This window comes from Meleagris gallopavo, chromosome 23, assembly GCF_000146605.3.
Source record: "Meleagris gallopavo isolate NT-WF06-2002-E0010 breed Aviagen turkey brand Nicholas breeding stock chromosome 23, Turkey_5.1, whole genome shotgun sequence".
NCBI classification, from domain to species: Eukaryota; Metazoa; Chordata; class Aves; order Galliformes; family Phasianidae; genus Meleagris; species Meleagris gallopavo.
The window spans coordinates 5,086,102-5,097,938 of NC_015033.2; positions in this window are offsets into that span (position 1 = coordinate 5,086,102).

The window sequence follows — 11,837 nt, forward strand, 5'->3', positions numbered from 1 at the left end:
CCCCCCCCCCCCACGGCTCTTTGGACAGTTTGCCAGGTGATCCATTACAGCACTGAATGCTAAACAAGCAGTCTGTCCCAGTGTTAGCAGCACAGTCCCCAGAGTGTCCCAGGAACCCAGCAGAGGTGACCTGGGAGCATTTCCCACTCCTTGGAGGAGGAATACAAAGACAAGAGGTTGCTCAGCAAGCGTGGCTCATCCTGCAGAGCTAGATGCCGCTTCAGACAGCAGAGACTCATTAGGGGATGTAAACAGGCTGTCTCAGAGGGGAGATTTGTTCTTAATGGGAAAAGCAAGGCAAGCCCTTGCCTCCTCACCTCACACGGATGCCGATGCGAATATACTTATAGTGGCCTGAAATAACGTTTCAGCTGGAGATGGCTGCCAGCAGAGGGGGTCATGCGTTTTCTCTTTGCCCTGCTGAGAAGCCAGGGCTCTGAGGCAAGGCAGAGAGACGGCACCCCACACTGCCTGCTTTGAGGCCAGGGGCAGCAGGCAGCATCTCTGCTCCACTGGAGCAAGACGTTGTTACTCTGGAAACAAGGACCAGCTCTCTGCTCAGATGATGTACAGAGGACTGCACACACATCTGAGGTGCTGCATCTTTGCAGGAGTGGCTCAACATTTCATGTCCAGCTCTGATGTGCAAGGGGGGGAATTGTTTCCTGAGCACCCCTGTAGCTCTAGGCTCAAAGTCTCAAGGCTTCCAACTATTTTGGTAGTTTTGTAGGAGACCAACCAGCACAGCACTCAAGCTACTGACCCAGGTTCTGCACCCACACCTGAAAGGCATCTCCACCAGCACCAATAAAGGACAAGTCAGAGACCAGAGGCTCCCCTAGTAGGCCAGATCTGCAGGGTCTGCAAAGCTTGGCACAAAGCAGTTGTTAGCGTGTTAATTAGCTGCTGCCAACCGTTATTAAGCTTCAGCATGACAGTGCGATGTCACCAGAGGCAGCAGGAAGATGCTGGTCTGGAGTTTCACTCTTCCCTTCCCCATTATGGCACAGCTCCCCAGTCCTGCAGCCACAAACAGCAGTGCTGCTGGGGGGATTCCCATCCCAGACAGTAGCTGGGCTGAGGGCACCTCGGGAGCAAGCTAAACCGGGTTCCCCAGGTTAATGGAAAATCTGTCACATGAAATGTCACTAGTGATGCTGCAATGATTAAATCCCAGTCTGGAGTCCCCAGCTCATTTCTTATTGACTGAATCAAGTGCCTTATATTGACAGGGCTTCTGTCAAATACACGAAGGCACAGGAAAAATCAATTCATTATTAGACTAGCCAGGCCATGGAGGTAAGTTTGAAAGGTTCACTGATAAAAGCCAAAGAATCTGGTGTTCTTCCAGCCGTAACCCAACCCTCCCCTTCTTCCACTTGGAACTCTCCCCCTCTGGGCTCTGATGAAGGATATTGTCTGACAGGTACTGGAAGGGGAGGAGATGCATTCACAGTTCAGCTCCATCCCCGCTGTCCCCATCACGTGCTGCTCCTGGTAGTCAATGCCCACAGGGGCAGAAGGGACCAGCTAACCCATGGCCCACTTGTCCAATGCTCCAAGTCCCTGCATTCTCTTAGCAGACCTCATGGGAGTCCTTGGCCTTGCCACTGTCATTTCCACGCAACCCCTCATATTCCTAGCAGTGGGATCATTCAGAATTAAATGGACATTTTTGCAGGTCTAACTGGCCAGGCATTTCTTACACAAAACAGGAAGCAAAACTAAACCTATCAGGGATAAAAAGGCACAGCAAGGTCTCCTTGAGGCCGCAGAAAACACAGAGGCAAACAGCTGTACAACAATGCACAATACCAGACTGCAGCACTCCCTCTCTTCCTCCCACCTCCTTTTTCTATTTTTTGTAATTTTAAAGAAACTAGTTTTATCCAACATTATTGTGATAGAAAAAAAGAAAATCAATTCCTTTGCACCAAATTACCTCTGTTTAAATAGATTTATTTTACTCCAATTGCTAGAGAAATGTATCTTCTATTGGCAGTAAAGCAAAGCTCTTTGCTTCTTTTAAAAGGAAGCAAAGCTTTTCACAATGTGTTACCAGCAGGGAGGATGTTGGGGGGCTCTATTTTCCTACTTAGTGTTCTCGGTAATGTGAGTGCTTACGTAGCTTCAGAAGAAGCATGTATTTTTACAGCTAAGAGACACACGGAGCTTTGCCACATCAAACAGCCGCTCCCACCAGCACACGGCCTGCTGCATCAAACAAGGATTGCTCGTGGCTTTCCCAATCTGGAAACAGTGAGGTTTGGGGAAAATCAGCCTAAAGCAAGTGTTCGCCTGCAGCACTGCGAGTGATTTTGAGCCCTGTGTTCCTTGGCTGTCAGAGGGCCACCAGCTGTGTCTGTGACCACACTCACACCTTACAGGGGCAGAGCAAGGAGCTTAAAGCTCTGATTCATTCAGCTCTCCATCCCAACTGCTTGCAGCCACAGGAGGTTGCAGGAGATGTTGCTTGGCAGGGACACTGCCACACAACCCCCAGCCAGTCTGAAGGATTATTATTGGATCTCTGCACCATTAACGGCTTGTTAATGGGTGAAAGGAGCATTTGCAGGAATAACCTCTATTTGTCATCTCTTGCTCAGCTGAGAGCCAGGAGCTCTCAGAAGGCTCCACAGCAGTTCTTCCAGCAGGATCCAAGCAGGCAGTACATTAACTCCTGCTGGCAGTCTGAAAACCCTTATCATGGCACTGCAGAGAAGTAGGGTGCAGAGAGGTGCATGGGAGAGCCTGCTGAGTCCTGCATGCGTCCCTTTGTGGCCACCCTGTTCAAGGAGAGGTGCTGCTTAAGTGGCACAGCACCCCTCCATAGTATAAGGAGAGCAGCAGAAAGGGAAGCAGAAGAGGTAGTGATCTCCGGGAATGGAGGACAAAGCCAGAACGTAGCTGGGCTCATCCCTGGAGCATACAAGATGCACGCAGATGGATGCACATCCTCCAAGCAGGATGCATAGCACTGTTTTCCCCCCAATTACTCTTCAACTAAACGCTGACAGAGGAATCAGAGAGAATAATTAAGAAAAACACTGGGACACAAATTCAGTTACAGCCAAGTTAAGGGTATTTAAATACCCAGATATAAACATGCCTGACAGCCAGTTGGAAAGTTGTGCTTTCCAAACTGTTGTTCACCAGAATGAATACTCAGCATTCAACCACCCCATTCCTCCTTGCACTGAAGAACAGCAGAAACCAGCATATCCCATCCACCAACAAGGGAAGTTTCCTTTCCAAGGAGAGAGCAGGAGCTCATCCCAGACCCAAAGGCACTGCAGGGCTCCCAGGTTGTCTGCTCATTTTTAAGCCGCTCGTACCACAGCAATTTCTAAAGACTTTGCTTCAATCCATGCTCCTCTCTGCACACAGTGCCTTGATGTCAGTCAATCTGATGGCAGTCTGACCAGTGCAGTCAGTCACCCTGTGTCCCCAGGTCTGTGCTTGCTCTCTGAGCTGCTGACAGTACCCAGGATTACAGAGCAGGGCTACGTCTGGCCAGAACTAGGCTAACTTTTGCAAAGATGGTGAGGCAGAACCAAGAGAGCTTTATGCAGTCCTGCCAAGCTGTGACTTCCAAACATGCTCTAGATCACCCAGGTTGAGAAGGGTGGGAAGATACAATGCCCAGAAATGGCATTTCATGGGGAAAACAAAACAAAACAAGCAAACAAACTAGATCTACCCCTCTGCAGTTGCCAGAGAGCTTCACTGGAAGCAGCAGGCAATAACTCAGCCTAGCAAACAGCAGCAATCTCATCCTGCTGATCTCAGACTGGGCAAAACAGAAAATCAATGAGGTGCTTTGGATTTGTGCCAGCATCAGGGAAAGCATCACAAAGACAAACCCAGTGGATTTTTACTCTTGGCTGAGAACTGAGAGGATGCTTAGCTTATTTTCCAGCAAGAAATGAACCTGAAGATTGAAATCCCTTTTTGTATCCTCCAGATTCTTCCTCTTGCTCTTTCTAGTGCCTACCGATGTCTTTTGCCTTTTGTGAATTTCCTTAACAAGCCTTCTCTCCAGCACAGAAGAGCTGATCTTCAACTGGATAATAACAGGGCAACGAGCAGGGCCCATGGGTCCCAGCAGCTCACAAGGTAACACAGATAGCACAGAGAGCTCAATTGGCAGATAAAGAACTAATCCAGACAGAAAATTGGTTTTCCGTAATATGTTGTTCTGCAAAAGGAAGGAGGAAGATTGGATGAGGCGGGGGCAGGATGGGGCTCAGATGGCATGGCAGCTATCCAGCAGCCAGACAAGCGTGCAAGCATTGCAACCTGTCTGCAAGGAGCTCATCTGTGAGCACATGGACCCACAGGAGACAGCAAGGCCTAATCCAGGCATGGCAGCACCACAGGAGCCTGGGAGCTTGCAAGCTGCAGCAGGTTTGTCTTTTCCAGCATCAGGAGAAGAAAGAAACAAAAAAATAAAACAAAAGCAAAGAAAAGTGAAGTAGAGTTGGAAATAATAGGCAATCTAAGGACAGTTCCTCACCAGGGACCATTTCATCCTAACCTGAAAAACAGAAGGCTGATTTATACGCTGAAACAGTTTATCCTCCAACATTTGTGTTTTACAGCCTTTGCTCCGAGGACTATCTGCACATCCACACCCATGCCCACACACCACAAGGGATGTTGCAGACCTCTGAACCGCAGTGATGTATTTCAGCAGCGAGTTGCACAGGGTAATTTGTCCTTTGACACTAACCTGAAAGGTGAGGGAGTGAGGAAAGAAAAAGTATATCTTTGTCACAGTTGAATTGGCAAAAGCAGCTGTGGGATTACACAGCCTGGTTTCCTTCCCTCCCTGAATGCTGGGTCAGGTCCCTTGGTCCTGCAAGCAAACAGTTGAACCACAGCCCTGATGATTAACATGCGAGACAGAGGAGAACCAGGGCTCATTTTCAACTTGTCAGGGCCCGCAAAATAAATTACAGAATAAAATCCCAGAATGACAGAATAATGAGCAATTCATTTGAAATGTAAAATAAATAGGTAAATCTCCAGTGAGCTGGCAGAATAAATGGGATTGAGCTGACATTTGGTGATTAAATTAAACAGTAATGACCTCATGAATAATGGGCTACAGGATTGAATCTGGAGGGCAATATTTTCTTAAGTGGGGGGCAGAGCGCTGTGGGATAACATGTCCAGTGAAAGGCAAGCTTGACTTCCTACATTGCATTCAACTTTCTGCAGAAGCTCCCCACACCTTGAGGCCCCTGTCCCACCAAATCCCTTAGACAGCAGGAGGGACTCCAGGCAGCCAAGAGGCAACCAAAGGGGATTCCTCCTCCTAGCAGGCAGCCACAGCATTAGTGTGGGGCATGAGCAGGAGCACACATCCTTTGGGACTGGGGAAATCATCAGGGTGTGGAGCAGAGAATCGTTCCTAGCAAAGCCACCTCTGATACTCAGATGTGCTCCCACATTGCCCACGTCCTGCTCCACACCTCTATGTCCCACCCACCCAGGCACTCAGCCTTCTCTCCTCTCCTATGCCACTCCACACCAAATTCAGGGCCAGGTTTTCTAGTTTTCCCTGCCCACAGCTGCTGGTATTATGTTGGTATTATTAAAGGATTATGTTATCGGTGCTTCTAGGGTAATGACAACCGCTGTTTCTTGACCTGCAGTTCTGAGCTGGCTCTTTTACTTATCAGCCACAGACAGAGCTGTCACTGACCCCTGCTGTTAATACCAGCTAAATCTACTGGTGTCCCAAGATGCCTTCCCCTTCTCTAACAAGCACAATCCCCAAAGATATGGGGCCCATCTCTCATTTCTCAGCCAGAACTGTGCTCATTGGCAGCCTGTTGATGCGGTTGACGCAGGCAGTGAGTTTGTTTTAACTCAGTCACTGAGCAAATGAAAAGTGACATTTTCATCTTGGCTCAAATCCAGGAAATTCTGTTTTGTATTAAAACAGAACAAAGCAAAGTAAGCAAAGATTTTGTTTCAAAACACACTTCAGCATTTCAGAACAGCACAAACCCCAGAACTTTAAATGTTTTATCTCCCTGTCTCGCTGTGCCATTCCCATCCATCATCTGCTCTCAATCAAAACTTCATTTTGCAGTTCCACTGGAAAAGATCATCTCCAAACCCCAATGCCTTAAGTAACAACAACCCACACCCCATACGCAGCACTTGACCACAACAAAGCCATAATGCCCCTCCCAAGCACACCTCCACACTGCTCAAACAGCAGAGAGGTGAATATACAGAAGGCAGCAGGAAACTCCAGACCCAGGGCCGTTTTTGCCATCCCAGGTTGATAAAGGGGAACAATTAACTCATCAAAACAACATCCACTGTAGTAAATATTGCCAAAGCAATGTTTCATTTGAAGTCTGCAGCACAAAACATAGATGAGCTGATTAGGAACTGTTCCATTTGCTAAATGCAGAACTAGCTCACTGGCCTAATAACTTTTCCCCCCTGCAAATCAAAGCTAAGCAGAAGTGTTGCCACAGGCCAATAGATTGAGAGCTGGGAAGTAAATCTCAAGATCTACAGAGATATAAAACCTAATAATTCTATTAAGATCAAGTTAAGACAATTAAATACTGGTGAGACATCAAAAAGCTAAGTAGCCTGGAGAAGTTGATTTTATAAATGAACCAATTCATTTAAGTCTGTGCCTCAATAAATTGCAGTTCCTTCCTGCCATGCATCTCCTCTTGCTGAGTTGGGCAGTCCCATGCCATGCTAAGGCTGACACCTGGGAGTGGGGCTCCTCTTGCTTCATCTTCACCTCGTATCCGCAAGGAGAGAGCTGCACTCGTGGCCAGGAAGGTTTGTAAAGGCACAGGTAATTCAGCAGTTTGGGTTCTCCTTGAGAATCATGAGGAATTTAAGCATCAAAATGCTTTGCTGGTCCGTATTACCATTCTCCACACATCTCTCCTCTTGACCTTAGCCTCTCCGTGCCTCGAAGCGCCTATCTCTAAACTGAGGAAGTGTATTACCTCACAAGGATGTGATGAAAAAAGGCAGATAATGAAGGCTCATAAGGGCTCTGGTACTTCAACACAGAAGATGTTACGCAGACACAAAGAACATCAGCAGAAATATTGAGTTTGATTGGAGCAAGGTACTACCCTGAGGGTACAGATGTCCCAGTTGCCCTTAACTCCAGCAGGAGTCCGATCAGCTGCTGGGTAACAACATGCAGGAGAGAGAACTGAGCCTTGTCTTGTTTGGTTGATGCTACTGGAGCAGCTGCACTGGCCCAGATACGTAGCCCATCACTGCTGGTGCAAGAGGCTCCAAGCTCACTTCCTCCTGCTTCCCAAAAGCCTTCAAAGTAAGCAAGGCAGCTGCATTAGCTATCGCAAAGGGCATTCTTTTCTCCTAACACACTAGGACCAGAGCTATCCCTAGCAGAATAAAGTAACTTACATGAACAGCACCAGTCAAATAAGCTGAAGGGGATTTAACTACACAGCTCCCTACAAAGTGAAATCCCTGCAACAATTCATTGTAAAGCTGGAACAGCCATGCAGCTGATCCCCACACATCTCCTGCTCATTCACAGTAATGCTACAGCCTTAGCCTTGCTGTCTCCAAGTAAAACCCCCACCCCAGTGCAATAGAAAAGAGTCACAGGGCTAAATCCTTGCACATCATCTCCTGGTCCTTCTGCTAGGAGCCCTAACCTCTCATTCTCCTTCAGTCTTCTGCTCTCTGCCTGACCAGCTGTATCCTCCTTCTCTCCTGTCCTTCCAGGTCTGTAGGCTTTATCAGGGCAGCCTCAGAGATTAAGAGCCCCAACAGGGAACATCCTTCATCACAAAGACAGAAAACCTTCATCCAGCCAGCAGAATGAAACAGATGAAAAGTAAAACTCAGGAAATACCTGGGTTCAGCTCTGTACCTCTCTGAAAGGCAATTTCAGGAGTGAGTCCGGGGTTTCCCTGGGCATTCCTTCCCTGGGGCCCCACTGTCTTCCACCAGGAAAAAGACCCTACAAGTCACGGCCTATGGGTGAGCAGTTAGAGCCCCAGAAACTTCCAGAGCTTGCTGGGGTTGCAGGTCCCACCAGAGGCAGAGCTTTGAAGACAGCCATGGCTCTGGCAAATGCCCAACAGCAAAGTCCTTGCAATCCCAAAGGTTAAGAGCAGGTGGTGCTTTCGAAGACCCTTCTGACAAAATGTCAGCAAATCCTGCATCACTAGCAGCCTTAACAACAGATAATAATAGCCTTAATAAAATAAAGCAGCTAATACACCTGAAACAACATCTAGTAGAGGAACAAAAAAAAGGAAATTTAATTGGAAACATTGTCTGCAATTTAAATGTCAAAGGAGAAATTGTTTCTGAGCTTCCTGCTGCTCACTGTCATAAACCAGCAGTTTCTGTGGGAGATGAGGAAAATGTCACTGAGGTGCTTTGTGTTTCAGCTCCCTGTGCCCGCTGGTCCCTGCTCTGCAGACAGTCCCTGCTCTGCTGGTTCCATTCAAGTTTGCTTTCCCACATACTCAGCCAAAAGCTTTCTCTGCAGGGCGACCAGAGTGCTGTCAAGGATGAAAGCAGGCTGGGGGCTCCCAGCTCGTGGTTTGCAGTGCTCCAACTTTGTTCCTGAGCAGAGGCCTTGCTCCTATCACGCTGCTGGGCTCCTCCACTCCAAACACAGTTTCACCCCCAGCTCTCCCTCTATGGATGTGCCCTGGGTACAGGAGCAGAGCTGTGCACTTCAAGGTGCATCTAATGCCACAACACAGAATCACTTTTGGAAGGGACCCTAAAGGCCACGTGGCCCAACAGTGAACACCCACAGCTCCGTAAGTGCCATAGCCCCCTCCAGCCTGACTTTGAGCACCTGCACCACCTCTCTGGGCAATCTGTGCCCCCCTTTAGCTACTGAAGGTTGCTACGCTTTCCAAAATCTGCAAAAACCAAAGTACACAGGAAGATGTGTGAGCACGGAGAGAGCCATGCAGACAGAGCCAGCCCTGCAGTGACGCACACAACAGATCCTCACCACCCACCTCCAGCCATCCCTTCCCGCAGGGAGCAGCGTTCTGCTCACAGGAACTTTGCAGCCAGCAAAGTTCACGACTGGGGCAGCCCCACTTGTGTCTGCATTCCGCTCTTTGGTAAAAATCCCTCAAAGAAATGTCACACCTGGAGTGGTTTGTGCGTGCTACCAGTTGTTCAGGCATACATCCAACTTCATTTGTTTACAGAGGTCCAAACAGAGGCTTTTTTTTTTGCATTGATAACTTAAGCTAAACCTCTTATTTCTTGGGCTCCTTTGTGTAAAGAAAATAAGACTCGCTACGTTAATACAGAAAATGTATTCAGATTTGTGATCACAAAGCAGCCCATCCACCCATCCTCCCCCTTCACACTGTAACACTCCCACGCACCAATCACAAAAACAGTGTCTTAATAAGGGCCTTTTGTTCCCACAGATAAACTTCACAAAGGGTTTATACACTGGGATTCAGATAGCAGCCAAACCATGTGCCTGAAGGTATTAATTAGAAAGTAACACAAGATGGAGATGAAAGCAGGTAGAAAGGTTGGCTAAAAGATGACCAAGGTCACAGCAGTGCATTTGCTCTTCAAGTTTTGACTTGCATTCACGCCTGTCGATGAAGGAAACAGGAGTGAATTATGCATCAACCGTAACTTCTCAACTCCTCTGCTGAATAATCACATATTTTTTTCAAGTTAAAAAACGTGCTCAGATCGCATCAGTTTGGAACACTTCCAACCAAATCCAGTGAAGATAAATGTTTTGATTAAACTGGATGCTTGGGTGATGGTTTCAAGAGTAGCAGGGGTGCATTTTGTAGATTCAGTTCTAGAAAACCTGAATTTCAAGGAAAAAAAAGATTTTTTTCTCCTCCATTTGACATAAAAATCTCTCAAAGTACACGTATCAGTGTTTCCTGTGAAATTCGGGTTCTTGCTTTTGACCTGCTTGAGCTTGAACACCTTGCTGGCTTTTCTCACACTCACCCACACGCTGGCTGCAAAGCCCTGTGCTCTGCTTGAAAACATCTGCCAGGAGGGCTAAACAGGTTACGGCCCAGAGGTTTCAGCTGCAGGATACAGCAGTGGAAGTCGGAGGCACTCACTACAGCAGCAAGGGGGACCACACACAAACATAACTGAGTGTCCTCAGAATAAACTCACCACTCAGCATGTGCTCCCATTCAGAACTAGAATAAAAATGATAGTCATAGAACTGAGCTCCAGCTTCCTGCCATGGGCTGGTGGCCACCCACCAACTCAGGCTGCCCAGGGCCCCATCCAGCAAGGCTTTGGTCTCGTCCAAGGATGGGGCATCCACAGCTCACAGGCAGCTCCTTGAAAACAGATCTGGGATGGGAGAAAATGGATGATGATTTTTGCCCCTTCAGGCTGTTCTGACCAATTGCCAAGAGCCAGCTTGAGGATCCCAGCTTCCCCCTGCCTCTCCATACACTGAATTTCCCAAGTAACATGCTTTAACCTGAGTCTACAGCAGATTGAAGCCCTTGTCTACTTCTCCCCATAACAGAGCAACATTTGGCTTAGTGGCAGAGATGAGGTTCTCCGGCTCAGCTCAGCAGACAGGAGGTCAAGCCCCAGGTCCTCCAGCAGTAGGGTTGCCTGCCACATCCACATCAGAGTCAGCCCCTTCTGTGCCCTGAGATTGCTCTCACTCCATTTTTGTGCAGGAACAGACTCCAGTAACAGCACTACACCTCCTGGGAAGACCTTTCCTCTCCCTCTCCCATAAAGGTCACTGGTAGCTGCCAGCTGAGAGCATATGCTGTACAAAGCTGCACACTAGTGAAGGGAGAGGTTGCATTATTTACGTGAAAGCCTGGCTTGACTTTACATTTGACATATTCCCTCTAGAAAGGCTACGGAGCTTTTCCCCTTTAAAGAGCAGCTGTGACAACAGGAGTCACTACAGCCAGGCACAAAATCCAGCTGACACCCAGCCAAATAAAGCAGGCTGCATGCTTCAAGGTCCGATTCCCATCAGCCATTTTGCATGGTGTCAATCCTCAGAACAACTGCCCAGCACCAACCTCTGCAGCAATACACATTTGCCAATCTTGGCATTTGCACCAAAGCTCCTTGCAGCATCTAAGTCCTTTGCAGAAGCTGGACTTGGGCAGGAGGCAGTGCTTTCAGTAAAGCTCCCACGATGCATTGAAGGCAAAAGCCACAGGAACTGTACTGTCATTAACTGCTTCCCTTCAGCATTACTAGGAAGAGCTGCGAGTGTTTTCATTATGCAAAGCTCAAAGCAATATTGCTACCTATAATTCAAGCGTCCCATTCAGCCAGCAAGGGCACTGCTTTATGTGCTAACCAATAGAAGCATGTTTTCAGAGGTGTCTCTTACCTCACTAGACAAGGACCTTTTGAAACTGTTATTTGCTGAATGCTCAATTAGCTCACCATTTCCTTCCAAAGCCTCACCAGATCGTCCTGAAGCAAAGCAAAGCCCAATCCAAACAGTATATCAAGATCTACCACAAACAACCTTCCTAGCTATTATCATGCAGGTTTACATTCTGCAAATTCAGCAGAAACTGTGCTAGCTGTGAAGGTTACAATTATTAAAATGCACATACATTGCCTGTTTAGTGTCCTGAAAGCTACAGCCTAAACAATTTGCAGGCAGCCAGATTCTCATCTCTGCTATTCCAGCCCTGTGCTGGAGTAATGAAGAGCAGATCCTGGGCAGAAAAAGAGAGCAGCTATTTTATTTATAAAACCTCCCACACTGCCTCCCCCTGCAAATCTCATGTCCTGCCAAGTGAAACCTGACCACTGAAACCAGAATTAGAATACAATAA